The sequence below is a fragment of the Podarcis liolepis genome (genome assembly GCF_965112155.1).
Source record: "Podarcis liolepis genome assembly, chromosome: 9".
Lineage (NCBI taxonomy): Eukaryota > Metazoa > Chordata > Lepidosauria > Squamata > Lacertidae > Podarcis > Podarcis liolepis.
The window spans coordinates 48,525,237-48,544,462 of record NC_139564.1 but is presented as its reverse complement, the minus strand read 5'-3'; the positions used below and the strand labels follow the sequence as shown (position 1 = coordinate 48,544,462).

General features: G+C 39.3%; 1 long non-coding RNA gene across 1 annotated transcript in view; it reads left to right on the top strand.

The window, feature by feature from the left end:
• Positions 1–18,946, top strand: part of LOC310686252 — a 248,057-nt gene extending 229,111 nt beyond the window's left edge. The window contains exon 2 of the long non-coding RNA XR_014515792.1: positions 18,886–18,946. This is a non-coding gene — a long non-coding RNA (uncharacterized lncRNA). The remainder of the gene's footprint in view (positions 1–18,885) is intronic.
• The last annotated feature ends 280 nt before the right edge of the window (positions 18,947–19,226 follow it).

Here is a 19,226-nt window from a genome sequence, read left to right as displayed (position 1 = left end):
GATTTCCTTTGCACCCACAAGGCTTATGCAATTTGTTGTCATCTACTGGGAATTAGAGACCCAAGCTGTAGGCAGAGGCCTGGAGAACTAATGATGACTGCCTACAACCTTGTTGAAGACAAACAATTCACAATGAAAATGTTTCAAAGCCACCTAACCTCCAATTCCATTTAAACTTTGGCCCTTTTTAATTTTTTTGAGCCTGGGCCAGGTGTCTTGGAAAATAAAATGGGGTGTCCTCTGTATTCCTTCTTCTAGCCCCTAAAAAATTACTAGGTCTCTACATATTCAACTTGCCCCTAGGTATCCCTCATATTCTTTGGTGCCAAAATTTTAATGATATCAATATTGGTGCCAATTTTTTTTTAATACCAGCTGCACTGGATTAATTATCTGATTTACTCAAATGTCTGTTTCTGCAATAATTATTGCCTTTGAGGATGTAACAGACTGCTGTGGGCAGACTGCAATGCTAAATCTTCCGTTTGAAGAGCTAGGAGAGTCCCCCCCCCTTTACACACACACCCTTACACCCTTTGTTACATCCTCGTTTTTGGATGGATTGGCTCTATATTATTTCAAGGTTTTTGTCTAGAGGGCTTCTATGCTTGCCCACACAGTTCTCTCTCTCTCTCTCTCTCTCTCTCTCTCTCTCTCTCAAGTTTTATCTTTGGATAGCTTCCTCTGATTTATTTGCCACTAATTCCATTTTAAAAGCTTCCTTATGGTCAAGGGACTCCGACTTAACTTTATTTTAGATCAGTTAGTGGTTTAAAATGATATATCTATTTGTGACTCATGTTCAGGAGTTAGTTCCGTTTGTGTTCAGCTCTATCAGATAAAAAAATTACAAAGAGTCAGCACAGCTTCTGTCTGTCCAACTTGTAGGAGCTTTTTGGCTGTTTGGAAATGGCAGCAGCCATACTGACAATACAGGGGAGGTCCCAACAGAAACAGTCTACTTGTGTTTTCAGTCATTTAGTTTCTGACCAAATACACTTCAGGAAATTCACCAAACATTGAATAATGTTCCCGATTTAAATTTTTTTTTTAATGTTCAAGGCAGAAAACAACATTTAGGAGTGGGAACCTGGACATTACTGGTGGTATAGCAGTAAAACTGCTAACACATTTGCAAAGCTAAGCAGGGTCAAGGTATGGTTTCAATGTGCTGAGATTGCCGTATAACAAGAGGTTGAAGTGGATGACACTTGGGGTCCCTTTCAATACTACGATTCTATTATTCAATGAGAAGAAAGACGGAAAGATGTTCACACAAGGATCTGTGCTTTTTCACTCATTCATAAATTATATAAATACAGCAATGAAAGAGTGAAGTAGCCATATTAGCAGATGATACATTATGTACTATAACACTATATGGCATTGGCCATATGGCACCATACGGCATTGCCATTGGCACTCAAAGGCTGTCCCACCAATAATACGACAATACTAAGGTGCAAACCAGTAGTGAGGAAAGTCACAGGGGGACTGGCAACAATGACCTGCTTGTGAACCACTCTGAAGTATATGTTTGACCAGCTGAGCTAGAGTGATCATTGGTGACTACCATGGCAATTCATGCATTGTTGACAAAACAGCTGAAACCTGAGGCTCTGGGTGTGGCCATATTTGTCTCTAAGGCTTGCTACACTCAAGGAACAGGGTTTCCTATCCTCTGTATCATTTTTTAATCACTGGCTATGATTCTAAGCACAAGCACAGATACTTGGAAGTAAGTTCAGCTCAAATCAATGGGGTCTGCACTTCAAAGTGAATGCATTTAGAACTGATGGAGCCGTTCTTCCATTTTCTGTGAAAGGTTATCCTTTATCTGAGTGTCTCTTTCCACATCACAGTGCACTGAAGTCTATATGCGAGTCACTCCTGTGCTACAAAAAAGAAGAAGTATGTCTACAGCTGAATCAGGAACCGCACAGGAATACAGGTGCATTATTCCTGCCTCATGGACAAGGGTTTAACTTCAAACTGAGCTGAAATTATTCAGAAAATAATTTTCTGACAAACGTTTAAATTTTTTTGCCTTTGAAGTTCCTCCAGAACTTGGGGAAATCTCAGTCCTCCTCTGGAGAATATTCAGAGAAATGGCCTTCCCAAGCCATCATCTATGAGTTTAGGGAATGATTATGGATTCAAGTTGTAATATTGCTTAATATACCGTATTTTTTGCTCTATAAGACTCACTTTTTCCCTCCTAAAAGGTAAGGGGAAATGTGTGTGCGTCCTATAGAGTGAATGCAGGCTACGCAGCTATCCCAGAAGCTAGAACAGCAAGAGGGATTGCTGCTTTCGCTGCGCAGTGATCCCTCTTGCTGTTCTGGCTTCTGGGATTCAGAATATTTTTTCCCCTTGTTTTCCTCCTCCAAAAACTAGGTGCGCCTTGTGGTCTGGTGCATCTTATAGAGCGAAAAATACGGTATATTAACATAGTCAAAGGAAGCATTGGAATTGTCTCCTACATCTTCTGATCACTTCCTTCTCTCAGCTCATTGCTGCAATCATCCACCAATATAAACTAGCAGTTCAGTTTCATTCCACATTTAGTGAGCCAACTTTTTTAAAACAAAAACAAACAAAGAGATTTTTCCTACATTTTTTTTTTAAGCTCTGACCTCACTCATTGGCTAAAAACAGTGAATGGCAGGAGCAGCCAAGTGGGCTTATTTCACAGAAATGGCTTTCAAGAGTACCTACACATTTTTCTTCATAGCTTTCTTTCTAAGAAGACTAGAGATGTAGTTATTTAATGAAAGCGCAATGCATGGGGCAACGGCTATGATCTGTTACCCCTGTACCCTTCTCTACACAGGCCTGCGTCCTAATCTATTGTGAAATCAACAGAGGCCTTGTGCTGCTCCACCTAATACTAACTCCTATGAGAGCTGCATACCTGATGTAACAATATACTGCACCTAGAAACACAGAACAGCTCTGATGACCCTTTGGATACATTAAATGAGACCTTGGTGGCCTGAAAAAACACCCACCCTCATAACTGATAGATCTTATGTATTACTGTTCCATATTGCAGGGGTGGGAATTGGATGGTAAAGCAGGAAACCTGCGTCCAGTGAATTGTGCATGCTATTTGTTAATCACAGCAAGGCATGCACAGCATATATGATTAATAGCAACATTGCACCAAAATGGATTAAGCTACACTGCATTATTCTTTGGTTGAGCACAGAGCCTTATTTAACCATCCTGATGGATGAACAGATGTGTAGTCAAAATGTCTATTGCAGTCATTAAATTGTTATCTATTCCTTGCTTTCCATTATCTCTATTTTCCTTGCTTTCAAGTATTTCTAGTTTCAAGCTAATTAATTGTGCAAAAGAACCAGAGGCTAAAACAAACACAGGTCACACTATGCAATTGTTTGATAATACTCAGTCCCTTTCTTTCTACTTTATTAATGGTTTGTAGAAGGCATATATTCACTACAACCTCGCATAGATTTTTTTTTTTAAAAAAAATACCAGATGCACTGTTGTGGCTTCCTCCAAGTAATCTGAGGAATTATTGGTGACAGGACTGGTAATTGTTTTGACAGAGATCTCTAGCCTGCCCTCTCTTCCAAAAATCTCCCTTGGGGAAATGAGTTACTGTTAATCCCGTTTACATCCGTAGTAGATACACCCAGATGTAAAGAAGTACTTTATTAGGCATACACTTTGCTATGTCTACATTAATAGAATCATCTAATCTTAGAATTGCAGAGTTGGGAGGGACCCTGAGGATCATCTAGTCCAACCCCCTGCAATGCAGAAATATGCAACTGTTCCATACGGGACTCAAACCTGTGACCTTGGTGTTATCAGCGCCATGCTCTTCCATATTAGGTCCTTATTGGGTACTTCCTTGTAACCTGACTCATTGTTAGATCAGGAAAAATTCAGTACCAATTTTTAAAATCAGTTATTAAAATATATATTATTAGCTGGGGCAAAAACTTTGACAAAGGAATATGTTATTAAGCAGTGTCTACTGCTTAAATGAAAGCTAAAGCTTGAGCAAATTTGAACCTTGGGGGACACATTGCTAGGTTTTTCCAAGAAAAGTAATTAACTAATTCAGTGGGTCTGCTCAATTTCATTCTAGATTAAGATGTGGTCTCTCCTTTAAAAGAAAAAGAAAAAACCTCAAAGCATAGAATTTTGAGCAGGATTCCATTTTTCATGATACAGTACTACAATATATCAGATTAGCAAATGCCCAATTTTCACATTATGTTTAAACATGAACCATAAAATTATGTTACATTAATTGTGCCTGCTTAAGATGTTTTTTGAATGTGTCTGTGTGGAGGATTCTTCAGACGGTAAAAATGGTTCTTTAGCATGCTCAAGAAACCATTTGAAAAATGGGAATCATGCTGGCATAGGGAATACAATCTCTCACCATGCCAGGATGCATTTAGCCCTGTTAATTTGATTAAAATTATGTATATTGTGGTTTCAAAAGAAAGGAATTCTAAGTCAGCCTTCCCTAGTTTGGTCCTTTAAGATATTTTGGATTATAATGCTCTTCAGCCCTATCCAACATGGCTGAGGATGCTCCAGATTCGGAGTGAAGGACCTCAAACCTAGGGATTGAATCTGTCTCTTGGGACTTGTCCCAAGGCATCACACCCACTGTCCCTACTTGGCATTGAGTGTTTTTACCTGATGAAATGCATTATCAAACTCAAATAATGCCTCTTGCTTTCATGGATGGAGGACAGAGAGATCCCTGTGGAAAATATAAAATAGCCTACCATACAAAAGTAAGGTAGTGGCCCACTTTAGCCTCTGACCCTGCCCACCCCTCTGTCATGTGATTCCTGGAAAGATACACAGCAAGAAATGTAACTTTCAGGATAAAAATAAAAAAAGGTTCATCACCCCTGGTCTAGAACTGCATACCAAGTTGCCAACCTGTACGAATAACCTTGGCTACCTTGTTTACAAGTGAAAAGGATTTCATTGGGATTGTGACATGGGGAGGGGTGGGTAGAGAGCCCTTTCTAGCACTGCTGAGCCCTCTCTGAATTGCTCTTCCAGCTGATCTGGAAGTAGAGAGCCATATCTATCTATCATCTATCTATCTCTATCTATCTATCTATCTATCTATCTATCTATCTATCTATCTATATCTATCTATCTATCTATCTATGAATGGGATCACACATTTAATGTAATGTGTGGTTTAGCTCTCAGCTGTATGGTTCAAGAATTAATTTCCTGATGTTTCCAATTAAGTAAAATAGGTTTAAAAACAAAAACAAAATGCGTTTCACAACAGGGCTGATGCTACCACCTGTAGCGAACAACTAGATTAGTCAGTTAGCCTTATATTCAGAGTATTTTGATATGCCCTATGATAGAATCATAACCCTGTTAAAGGAGCTTATACTTGTTTTTTAGTTTAAATGTTTTTATTTTTGAACTCTAAAAAGCAACACAACACTTGAGATACTATAATTAAGGCTGCAGTAAGCACTCGCTTACTTGGGAGGAAGCCCCACTCAGAGGGACTTCCTTCTAAATGGACAAGCATTGGATTGTCCTGTAAAGGAGAACAAAGCAGAAGGTCTTGAATTATTATTACTCCTAAAATATAGGTAGTGAAATATAACTTCACAAGCTTATATATAATACAAATGGCTGTTTGTATCATACAGTGGCAGACTGAGGATGTCACTGAGGGGTGGTTTGCAAAGGACTATGGGGAGGGCTCCATCAGACTGGGGAGGTTGCTGCCTGCTCCAGGGGAACCTAATGTTGAGGATCCTGGGAATGGTCCAAGTGAGGGAGATGTTCCTCTACACTGGGTCTAGCCCTGCTTTGCAGGAGAGGGATGCTTTGCCTGTCCCATCAGCCTCACAGGAGGCAGTGACACTTTCCGTGTCACCTATGTCCCAGAGATGCCAATGGAGGCATGAACAGGTGTATTAGGTTCAATACTTCCAGGCAGACTATTAGCTTACTTGCTAAGGAACAGAACCACTTGCCCTGCTAACTCGTGTCCATCTCATTCCTTTATAACAAGATTGCTAGGGTAGTACCATTGTTGTATCCATGTATTTGCTTGAGTAGTCATATCCCTTATGGTGCCTTTGTGTAACTGTGTATTTGAGTAGGTATGCGTATTGCCTGCTGTACCTTTCAATAGCCTTTTCAGATATGTATCACAGGGACTTGAACATTTAAGCTTTTTTGGGGGGGGGGGAGCCATCATCTGAGTCTGTGTCAATCAGCGACTGGGAGTCAGAACAGTTTGTTGTATTTCTTTGGAGTTTGACCTCAAACAATAAAGTTTCATTGCTAATATGTAACTTCTGATGCAGTGCTTCCACCGTAAGAATGATGTAGTAGGATACCACCCATTGTAGCATCTATGTAGCATCTAGTTTGGTTCTAAGATATGTAATCAGGGAGTAGTCCTCATGATGAGTCTGTTAGCCTCTGCAATGCTGCTAATTTGTTTTTGAGAACCCAGAGAGCATTATGTTGGTATGCATTGCAAGGATTTAGGTTCTATAATCTGGCAAGCAAAATCTGCCAAGAGGACATTCCTATTTATGGGAAATCTATACGGATATTTCTTGGTTGAGCCTACTGGATCTAGTCATCTAAATATTCTGCTCAAATTCTATGCTTGATCTTTATCCTCTGTTCTGGAAGTACTGCAAGTCCCCACGACAACATTTTATCTTGAAATTACTTTCTACTTTACATGCAATTTTCAAAACAATGTACAATCTTCAGCCTTTGTCTTTATAATGTCAGATCTGGTCATTCGTTTCCAATGCATGCTCTTTCTAAAACTCTAGAAGAATTTAAAGATTTGATTATCATTGTGTTCTTTACAAGTTTTTAGTTTAATCACTGCCTATTTATGTTTGAAATGCCTACTCCCCTTTATTTCCCTGAACACCCAATTTAGATGTTCAGGCACTGAGAAGTTTCCGACACAAAATAAATGATTCCATTTAATCTCTCATGTCTTTTTCTCCAAGAAGTCAAACAGTGATGGTGAACACTGGATTCTTGATTAAAGGGTATTTAAATAGGGGGGGAAACGATAGAAGGAAATTATCTGACTTCATCCAAAAAGCAAGGACATTTCAATGCTAAATTTGTTAATATATTTTTCATGCCCTTGTTTTGCACCCGCCATTTATGCTGTTCATCAAAAACTGATTTACAAATGCATCTACTCCTAAAAATTCACTCATATTTAAAAGGGAGAAGTGTACCCTCAATTAACTATGAACAATAAGAATGCATAGGCCCAATGCCTATGTTTAAAATAAAACAACCCTTGACATAACATGCATATCCTTCTCTCTATATATTTTTCAGGATATTCTACTAATATTGATTGAGCAGTAATATCAGATCCCTTGGATCCAGTCCACATTTTGCTGCATTTTTTACATCAATGACCTAGGTGACTACCAAGTCAATGTCTATCCTTCTTTCCTAATTACTGTTGTCAGCTATGCTACAGTTAGTGTGGGGGTGGGAAGGGGATAATTCATCCCACCTTGCTCCATTTGATGGCTTTGAATAGTATGATTTGCTCATTGTTGAGAAGTATACACTGTGGGCAGAGCTGAGATAAAGACCTCTCTGTTTCCTTGAGATCCATGCTCTGAATATTCCAGAGATCTTGAGTATTCCAGAGATCTCAGCAGCAATGCCTTCTTCTGAATATAAAACAATATATGCATGTTAAAGCCCCTAATGGAGCTTTGCTAATTGAATCCCCCCCCCCCGTATATCTCAGATACATTATTTCCAATGGATTGTTTCTAAAGTTTTGGATTATCTTATTGCGTCTTTGGGTTGTTTACGTCAATGCTTGGAGTTTATAACTGCGGTTGAATGGGGGCTGTTATATATTTTAATACTCTTGCGGTGTTGGATTTGTCAGCAATGCTGTTTCTGTTTTAAAAATGGAAGGTATATGTATTTAAACTAGATATAAAAATAATAGTTTCAGGCCCTGACGAAGCTTTGCAGCTGGTTTTGTAGCTATATTGCCTATAAAAAATGCTCACCCAGCCAACTTGCTTTATTTACATATGACACTGATGTTATTCTCTTTTTTGTAGCTTTTGTTTGGTGATTATTTCCTAAATAGACTCTAATTGTTTTATTTTGTTACTGTCCACATTTATGCTGTGCTATGCTATGATGACGATTATTTAATTATGAACTTTTTAAAACAACAATAACAAAAAATTAATGAGTTATATTCTTTCTTTTTAAAATAAAGAATGCTATTGTTGGTTTTCAGTTGAGCTTTGGGTATTAACAGATGCAAGCATCGGCAGTTACAATTACAGAGAAACAATAACAAAATACTCCCAAGACCCTAAAGTAGGTTGTAAACATTGCCACCAGTGAAATATATTGCCTCCATGAGTTATGTTCTTGCCATCCGAAATATCTTCAGAATCATTGTAGTAACATTCCACATGCCAAACTCAAGACAAGGGTCCAATTCATGTGCATGGGCATTGTGGGAAATACACAATGATGGTTGATGCCACTATTGAAAAGCTAATCCCAGAATTCTGGTCCTAGCTTCCACACACACACACACACACCACCATTCTTTTCTGCTATTAGGAAGAAAGACTCCAGAACAAGGATCCTAACCCTAGCCAGGAAGCAGTGGGTCAGAGCATAGCAGCACATGAACTGCCACATCATAAGCCCTGCCACTCACATTGGCCAAGACAGAAGAGGGGTGTTTACTTTTACCCCTGTGTCAGCCCTCAGGAGTCCCACTGCATCCCACAATCTGAAGGTTGTGGATCCAGCAAACACAAAATTGCTAGTGCCCCACCCTACAACACCCAGTTTCAATGCTTTCTGTTACTGCTGGTGGGAGAACTAAGAACAGTAGCTTCTTACCTGACTGGGCACAGTGTGGGACTCTAGAGTGATGGATGCCTCCCTACCATGACCTGAGGAAATTGATGGAGAACAGCGGATAGACATCACTGCAATAGTCTAAACGCCTCCAGTAACATAGATGAGCAGGTTAGTTTTACTGTGTCGCAAACGATTCATTATTTCTCTTTCAGCTAATGAGAGTTAAGGCTACTTTCATTTACTTAAATAGTCTCTCTTAAATCTGAAGGTTCAAACTGACCATTACCACAGAGAGCTAAGCTCTCCAATAGGAAATTTTGATGTTGTATTGTCCTTCAGACCATCTGTTTCTTCTCTATTGCACTGTAATCCTTATATTTCTTCTTCGTTCTCTTGATTGGCAGAAGAAAAAAGAAGATAGCCCTATGATTCTTAATGATATATCAAAAAATGCATTCTTGGGATTAAATCACTGGTAATATACAAAAGAGAAGTGGAATTTCATGTCTGCCTTTAAATTTTAAGACAGCTTTTTAAGTAATATTACTTATTTTATGATTGGCACAAAGTCCTTACACATAGCTAGGATTAACATTCCTTCAAAGAGACACAGAATGAAATACACTTTGATTGCAACTAATCTATTTTGTCTAACTATTCTGTTCTCAGAGTCTAGCGACTGCCTGGAAGGTTCCTCTGTGTTAGAATGAATGTTATTTCTTTCCATGATTTCTATTTATCACAGTGCTGTGGGACACTACTGGCAATTTAGAGAAGAATAATGCCCCACAGGTTAGAGACCAACAGCAGGAACTGCTCCCATAAAGACAAATGTACTGAAGATTTATCTGTTTACCTATGTAATTTTTCCCCTCTTTAAGATACCGAGGGATTTTTGTGCATCATTTGCTCCTGATTTGTAAGAGCCTGTTGTCTAAAGGAAAGAAACATAGCACTTTCCACTCCTCACAGATACAATTCCTCATTTCCAAGATCCTTGTAAGAAATCAGAAATTATTTCATAGTGAAATGTGTTCTGTGGAGTATTCAGTGAAGGCACAGGGATGCCTTAGGATGTGGGTAATTCTGACAGCTGGATCCACCACTCAGTTGGTGATATGAATTAAAGTCAGTATCACTCCACTTTGCTTGAGATGGGCAGAGCAATCCCATATTATCTTTGATGCTAGTGGGAGAGATTGCCACCACTAATGACTGCCATATGTGAGCAGCCCAGGAGATGAAGGAAAAACAAAACACTTGGGCTGCATTCAGATAGCATTGTATTTCATTTCCTTGACATGTCCTTACCTGAATTTTTTTGTGTTTTATGTGATTTTTCACATGACATAAAAGGCACTTCTGGAAATCTAGCACAATCTAGCAGAGCACTCATTATCGTGTTAGTTGCTTCCAGGAAAAAAATAATGTTTGCAACCCGTTAACCTGGAAAATCATGGGATGGGAGACTTGTGCCAAGATGTAGACATGTAGTTCCCCAGTGCTATTCTCTGATACAGGTCCCGCAGGTTGGAGCAGATGCTCTACAAAACAATGCTTTCAGCTCCCAAACCATGGAAACAGTCCAAGAGGATGCCATGCCCAATTCTATCAAAAGCTGCTGGAAAATCCAACAGCAGCAGTGGAGTGGCATTCTCCCTGTCTCTGCCTTGAAGGTCATCTGTCAGGGCAACACTAGCCAATTCAGTCAAACCCAGGCTTGAAACTAGATGGGAATGGGTTCAAAAACCTGTTTGCATACGTACATATTATACTTAAAAGATGTATGAACATTGATGGCCTTAACATAAGATTAGACAAACTCATGGAAGATCACACTACCAGTGGCTATGAGCCTTAATGGTTATGTTTAATCTCCACTGTTAGAGGCAGTAATAGGTAGGCAGTAAATAAATTCATTGCAGAAAATTTCAGAAGGGGAAAGTGTTGTCCTCTGCTTGCAGGCTTCCCGCAGGCATCTGGTTGGCCAGTGTGAGAACAGGATGCTACTGGCCTGATCCAGCAGGCTTTTCTTATGTATTGCTTTGAAAATGTGTGTATTTTATGTTAAAATTGTGCATTTTACATGAAAGTGTGTGTATTAAAAAAAGTCTGCAGAAAATTGTCTGCACAAAGCAGGGTGGGACTGGAGGGAATGGACTTATGGTTGACTGCCAGTGACACCAAAACAAGGGAGATCCCACTCCCAGTCTAATGTTCGAAGATCTTTCTAAATACTAGGTTTAGTTCAGTGCTTTAGTTCTGAAAGGAAACAATATTCAGTTGACCAGAGGGGCTGCGCGGGGGGTGGGGGGAATGTACAATGAGACAATAATGGAAAACAGAGTTAAAAGATGTCACCAAGTGTGTCTTACAGAAAAGTGAACTTACAGAACAGTGACATTTAAAAAGATATAAAACACTATTAGAAACTTCATTATTGTAGAGGGTGCAATTATTTCTTCTAAAAACAAACAAACAAACACCAAGATAATTAATGATTGATGTATATTTCTCATAATATTTATTTCATAGTTGTATCAGATTTTAAGTACAAAGGTAAGCAGTTTCTAAAGTGATCGATGCTTGTTTGTGGAATACTTAACAGCACTCTGCAAAGATAGCAGAAGTAAAGTTGAATTCTCTCTCTCCCCCCCCCCCTTTTAAAAAGAAAACTTTACTCATTAATAGCTGGGGAAATACATCTCATTAGTTACATTTAGAAGCTTCCTTTGAATTAATTGGCAAAAACTCAAATTAAAGTAATCAGGCTCAATGAAACACAGCTCATTTTTGCTCTTAGAATTCCTTTATTGGTCATGTTTCTGTTAATCTTGAGGAAAACGGAGAAAATTATTTTTCTATTAATACCTACCCCTTTTAACCCAAAGAACCCTGAGCAGTTTGGACTGAGGAAAGAAGGAATGCTGATTCCATGTACAGCAGATAAGAAATGTATGTTTTGCAGGTTACAGATGACTAGGGAAGGGATAAAACATACTATTCGGGTCACCTCATCTCCAGTTGCCCTCATATTGTGGACTTCCATAGGTATCTGTGGGAAACAAGATGGTGGACTAGATAGGTCTTTTGCATAATCCAGCAACTTTCTTCTTGTGTTATTAGAGAGAGGGTACTGATAACATTTAAAGATCAAAATAATTCTGCCAAATTACTTTTTCACACAACAATGACCTCTGTAGCTTTTTAATATATCCACTGCACAGATGAAAAACCATTTGAGGTAGGGTGATTCTGAACTGGGAAAAAACTTGAGAAGAAGAGGTTAGATACCCATACATGCCAATGCACCACATCACCTGCTGCCCCATCTCCAAAGGAATAACCAGACATAACACAGTGCTTTTTTTTGGGGGGGGTCAAATAAGGCCACAACATTATCAATTACAGGTGTTAGAAGTTTGGCAAAGGCATTGGATACAACCATTGAGTTCTGGCCTACCGGCCAGTAGTATACCCAAGGTCAATCCGACAGTGGGGGAGTCCTATGACCTACATCGTCCCCCACCCCATGGGATGGACATCTTGGGAGTGCTGTGGCCCTAGTCCCCACCTGGGTATGTGAACAGAAGTGACTCATGGATCCCTTTAGCAGAATACCCTTTTATTGGAGGGACATGCAGAACTCTCCTTCAGTCAAGATTAAGGCTTACAGCCAAAGTTGTGATGATTGCACCAGAATGGAGTCAGTTTCCCTGGTGGAGAATTTACCTGCATGGCCTTTCCCCCAAGAATGTTGCCAACGATCCCCTTTTTTCAAGGGGCCAAATTTTCCCTGCAAAATGAGAGGGTTCAACACAGTACTATTTACTTAATACAGTGGTACCTTGGTTTATTAACTTAATCCGTTCTGGTAGTCCGTTCTTAAACCAAAGCATTCTTAAACCAAGGTGCGCTTTTCCATAGCAGCGGGGGACTCAATTTACAAATGGAACACACTCAGCAGGAAGCGAAACTTGTTCTGCTTCCAAGGCAAAGTTCACAAACCAAAACACCTACTTCCGGGTTTACAGCGTTCTTAATCCTAATTGTTCATCAACTAAGCTGTTCTTAAACCAAGGGAGCACTGTATACACATTTGGTTTGGGAGTACTGTCTGTGACTAGTGAAGCCAATGGTCTCAAATTCTTTCCAGTATTTGCTGAAACTTCTAATTATCCCAGCTGGAATCCACTTTCCTACCGAGGTAACAGGCATGCATTCAGCAACATTGTGCATATGATCAGTCCAGCAGCTGTGGCATAGTGGTGGGTTAGAGTGTCAAAGAACACTAGAGTCCAGAGGTATTATAAATTGTGTTCCTATGCTCTTCAGTAGCTGTGACCCTCTGCATCATCTCCACTCCTTAAAAATAATTGCCCATTGCTGTTGCAAGTTCTCTGTGCTTTCAGGCTTAACCCCTTTCATTTGGGGGGGGGATGGGAAAGTGGGCATCTGGTGGCAGGGAGGAATGTTACCTCATAAGCCTATTACAGGTCTGAACTTTGGGGGAGATAAGCTCAGCTCTAACTCGCTTGGTTTTTTTCTGAACTGGGTGAGTGAGTTCCTTTGTAAGCATTCCCAGTCCAGCATTTTACCATCTCTAATCTCTAATTATGCTCCTTCCAAAGACCCTTCATCCACCCAATTCTAACTACTTAGTACAGAGGCTATTGACAGAGAAGCTGTATCCCCCTTTTCTTCTGGTGCTCATTATGGAAAATGAGTTTTCTATTTTCCCCTAAGAATCGGACAACATCTCCATTGGAATATATACTTGGATCATATCAATTACTATTGTTTTGAAATCATTTAAGTTCAAATGATCTTTTTAGAAAAAACAAAAACCCTTTATATGCAGTTCACTCATAATTTACAGTTTAAATTGCTTGCATGGGGTGGCAACATGTCAGATGCTGAGGAATAAATGGTGGGCAAAGGGAATGTATTAGCAGCCCATAAAATGTCTTTTTCTCTCTCCTTTGGCACTCACAGCTACTAAAGTCATGATGCATAAGAAATTAACAAAGCAAATATATTCCACATTGTTTACTGTACTCTTGCCAGTAACACAAGCTGTTAGCGATAATGGTCTTCTCTGCATGCTACATGGTGTTAAATAAGGATTATGCAGAATTCCATTTCACTGACAGTGGAGCTTCCCAGACATAAGAATGTGAGGCATTAATGACCCTACCTCCTTGAAAGGACAAGAGAATATTTTCCTTTTTTCAAAAAAAGCCTTAAGTACATACTAATGAGATCAACTGTGTTAACACAGAAAGCAAATAGGGACAGAGTTTTTCTTACCTGTAGAGCTTATTGCAGACCATATTTCCACTCCAGAGCTTTGTGCCAAAGATCTTGGAACTTCAATCACCTTAAGAGTGCAATATATATTTGACTGGATGTCTTACTGGAGTTGTGAAATAAAATTATATTAAAATAAGAATAAAAGGCCACAGCTCTGCATTCCCTCAGTAATAATGGAGAAATTGGACATTGGTTGCTCCCAATCAAAATAGTCCATTGATGTCCACCATAGTTCAAAAGCCATTTCCTGCCTTATGTCATCCTTTTAAGCTCATATTCTTTCATAACATGCTGGCATTAAAGCCTCACAGAAGGTAAATATCAAAAAGAAAGGCTGAGCATTCTGATGGTGTACTGCTATTATTTTTGGACGGTGTTCAAGGGTAAACCAAGCAAGTTTCATCAATTAAAAGTTTACAGTGTCCCTCATGGAAAGCTTTTCACATTAACACAACCTATGACATTTTGAGGCAATTTATAGAGAGTGCTGGGTGTTAAACATAATACTTAGAATATGCTTTAAATATTCAGTTTTGCCTGACCTCATCTTGGAAAAGAGATTTGAATAAATATTTAAGCAGAGCTTTGTTTGTATTGCTTGACAATATTAAGGAGATTAATGAGGCTCTGTAAAAAGATACTTTTAAAGTTTCTAACCACAGTCTCATGTACGTCATGTAAAATGTTTAGGACATTATGCAGTGAAAAGCAGTTGAAAATGTCATTTTTACATATGGTTAATAAAATATTCAAACTGATAGTCAACTATCTTGTAACTTGAACCTTAAAAAGAACAAGAAATCCTGATGTTTTTGCAGTCAACTTATTCATAAGAGTATTGTGGTGAGTTTGTTGACCTACATGAAATTTTGCCAGACAAAATAGCCCTTCTGGGGTCCACTGTAGTGAAATACAGGAATAGGTGATTGGAAAGTTCAGCTTAAAGGACCAATACTTGCCAATACACTGCTAGGCAAATGGGATCAAAGAATGTCTTTTATAGTCAATGATCACATTGAATCAAAGAACTCTTTTATATTCAATGATTTTATCCTGGAGCAAATCCCCTTGAGCCTGTGGGATGCAATCTTATACACACATACTTGAAACAAGTCTCTCTGAACTCAGTAGAGTTCTAAGCATAGGATTGGGTTTAAAACCCATGCTGCACTGCCTAAAAGACATAGCATAGTGTCTATCACCATTTATTCACAACTCTTACTTGTTAAAAAAACACACCTTGGAATTAATATAAACTCCAGAACTTCACAAGATACTTTAACAATCTTGTACACAACAAGTTCCAGATTTTCAAGGAAACAAACTTCCCACAATGTGTGCTGTTTATCAGAGAGGAAGAATGAGTAGGCATCCCTCCCTAACCTTTAAAATGCTCCTAATCAATATAGTATTCTGGCCAGAATTCTCTACACTTTAAGCTGTATCCCATCATTGCTTGTATTTAAACTTTAACTTTCCCCTACTTTTTTGTTAATGTGAAAGTTCCACTTTCAAGGATCTCTAAACCACCAGAAAAATCCATAAAGGTAAAAATAAAGCCAATGAATCACGTGACAGAACTGTCATGTTTGTCTAGTAGGTTTCTCATGTTCTTCTCTGACAGAGGCACCTGTGCTATCAATGGCTACATGATGATGGGATATGCTAGTAGGTGCCCCCTTTCCCATCCTCAGGCCTAACATCAATATCTGGAACAAACAGGCAACTGTTGAGGCCCAAGTATCCCAGAAAGTCTACACAGCTGATGCAAATAAAGGCAAATATTTATTTTCCTTTAAACCCTTTTATTTAAGGATGGGACAGTGCTGAGGGGATTTCTGGACCACATGATGAAGCTGCTATCGTCTTACTTTACCCAGAATGCCTCTGGGCCACAAAGTGGGATTGTGGCAGCTCAAGCCATAAGCTAGCCAGGGAGGGATCACAAAGGTGGTGGCCTTCTCAGAGTCATTTGGTGTCAAGTGCAACTGCACTTCTGCCTCTAGTCCCCACAGCTTTTATTCTGCTGCTGGTGGTGGCAGCAAGCTAGCCAGGGAGGGATCACAAAGGTGGGGACCTAAACTTGCCCAGGTCATTTCAGAAGCCCTTCATACACTTCTGTGGTGTAGTGGTTAGAGTGCTGGACTCAGACCTGCAAAACCAGGGTTCAAATCTGCAGTCAGCCATGTAACCCACTGGGTGACCTTGGGCCAATTACTGTTTTTCAGCTTAACTTACCTCATGAGGTTGTTGTGAGGGTAAATTGGAGAGGGGGAGAAGTATGTAGGCTCCTCTGAGGTCCTTGAAGAAATGGTGGGATATAAATGTTATCATAAAAAATAAAATATATTGGGAAATGTAAAGATAGTGGGAAAACAGCTTTTTAAAAACAAATATCATATTGCTTTTCCTTTTCTTCATTCTTCTACTATATTCATCTGAACATCGAGCCAATACATTAGTTGCTCTCTGGAAGGTGTGGACACAGGAAGCTGTCTTATGCCTTGGACCTTCTAGGTCAGCATTGTGTACTGAGAAGGCCAGTGGTTCTCTGGGGTTTCAGAACAAAACATCTATACACACACACACAGCTCAGATGGTTAGAGAGTGGTGCTGATAACACCAAGGCTGCAGGTTCGGTTCCCATCTGGGACAGCTGCATATTCTGCATTGCAGGGGACTGATTTGGATACCAGCCTCTGGGATCCATTTGTATGAATGAAGATGTGCACCGATCTTCTATGTAGAAGCTTGACGGATGGGTCATGGCCAGAAATATTATGTCTCCTAAAGCGTTCATGATGTCTTCTGTATAAACAGTGTCTCCTGTGTAATCCATGAATTTGGTGTATCATCAGTTGAGCTGCCATAAAGCAAAAATGTTGGTATCTGCACAATCAAAATATCTCAAGCAGTGCCTGAATTATGGTGGGAAGGGAAGATGTCACAAACCACACACCCCTTGATGTTTTAGCCAGTTTATGTTCCACAGAGCTTTCTAAAACTAGCAGTTAATTTCCCCCAGGTCAATAGGAGTAGCAAAATTTTAAAAGAAGATTTGGGGCATCCCTAATTGTGAGTTGACCACTGTGGTCAAAATATGAAAATTCTTTTTATCCTAACCCAGTACAAAAACAACTTTTTGTTGTGGGCTAGACCACAAAGTCTAGGTTTTCTTTCTCTGGTTATTCATCATACAATTCAGAATTAATAAAATAAACTGCTAAATGGTCCCAGGACAGAATTTGAATCTACCCATTAGAGTCATTACCTTGCTCACATGTAAAGAAAGCAACTGCCAATAAGTTCAATAAAACTACAGCACAGTCTAAACTGTTAGAAATTAATGTGCAAACTGTACAATTATTGCACAATTAACTTCTTGGACAGCATTGAGATTTGCCCTCAGGGTAAAATAGACCAAAACACCTGTTAAGTAGAGTACAATCTAATTTTAGCTAATGACCTTTATTTCCCTAATTTGCTTAATTCTTGTGAAAAGCTGTGATTGGGAAAGAAAGTCTTATTCCCACAGAGGAATGAAGTGCCAATTTGTTTGAATATCTCCTCAGTGCACAAATTGCATCTCTTATGTACAAAGTGGAATTCATGTACAAGTTAACTGTTCAATTACAGGGACTTATGCACTTTTCATACATCTAATGCACATTTAATTCCTCTCTGAAAGGGGAAAGTAATTATTGGGCCAGATCCAATAAAAATGCAGATGGTGACTCAGGAAATGATGAAGGTTACTGGTAGAGCTACAATCATAAAGGACTTCTAATATTCACAAGCATGCAGAAACAGACATGTTGGAGCCAATCCAAAGTCCACAGATTCCAGGCCAATGAAATCGTCACAGCAGGATCCCTGCACAAAGCAAATAATATATCAATATAATATTCCTGTGTCAGAATGTTGCATCTGTCTACCACCAAAGTCTTAACTGAAGGTTTACTGATACAGGAGTTACTTGAGTCTGCTGCCATCTTCTAGTCTGTTGAACTCTAATATTGTTCTCATTGAGCATTGTTTCTTTTTTTACTCCATATACTATTGCTTGTTTGTTCATGGTAAATTTGATATTTACCATGTGGCCTTCAGAAATTATTAGATGATAGTTTCCCCCAGCCCCCAGCCAGCATAGTCTATAAATAATGGCTCATATCAACAGCATCTGGAGGGCAACCTGTTGTCTATTTCTTTTCTAATGTTTATCACATTGTTTTGTATTCAGCTAAGCTCTACTCAGAGTAATCCAGCTGAAATGAATGAAACCATGTTTGTCATGTTTATTTACTTCAGTGGGTCTACTGTAAGTAAAAATTTGCACTGACTACCACCCACTAGTATTCTGTTAAGTAGCAGGATATGGCTATGACAATCCTCATGCTTTGCATTTCAATTATAAGTCACTGTTTTGTGGAATGACATCTTCCTGACATCTTTATATTTGCTCAAAAACCAGCTGTGCTCCCTCTCCACATCTGGATCAGGGCAGCAGATGAAACAAAAGGGAGGCCAATGCCATTATAGAAAGCACAAGGAAAACTGGATGAAACAAACTTTGCTTTGCAAGCTCCAAAACATTCTAAAGAAAAAAAAAAAGACTGGGCATGACAGGTTTCTCACAGTAATATTGCTGAAGGGTAACGTCAATGCTAGAAAAAAGAGGTGCCGGTACTCACCACGAAGTTGTTACAGTAGGTGCCACACTTTTTAACAACAAAAAAGAGGTTTCGGTACTGCGTACCCCTGAGTGCCCCCAAAAGAAAAGCACTGGGTAGCGCTGCCCAATGACACAAATAAAGACCGGGCGAATACTGCCATATGGGGAGTTGGTAGACCAACAGCTGCAGGGACATTTGTCAATCCTGCATTTAAAGGCAAGAGGGGAAATATGGGCAGCATGAAGATTGGCACACCTAGAGACAGGGACATCACACAGGATTAATAGCTAACTCTGTAAACAAAGCATATACAAATTAGACCCAGATCATTCACCTGTAATCAAA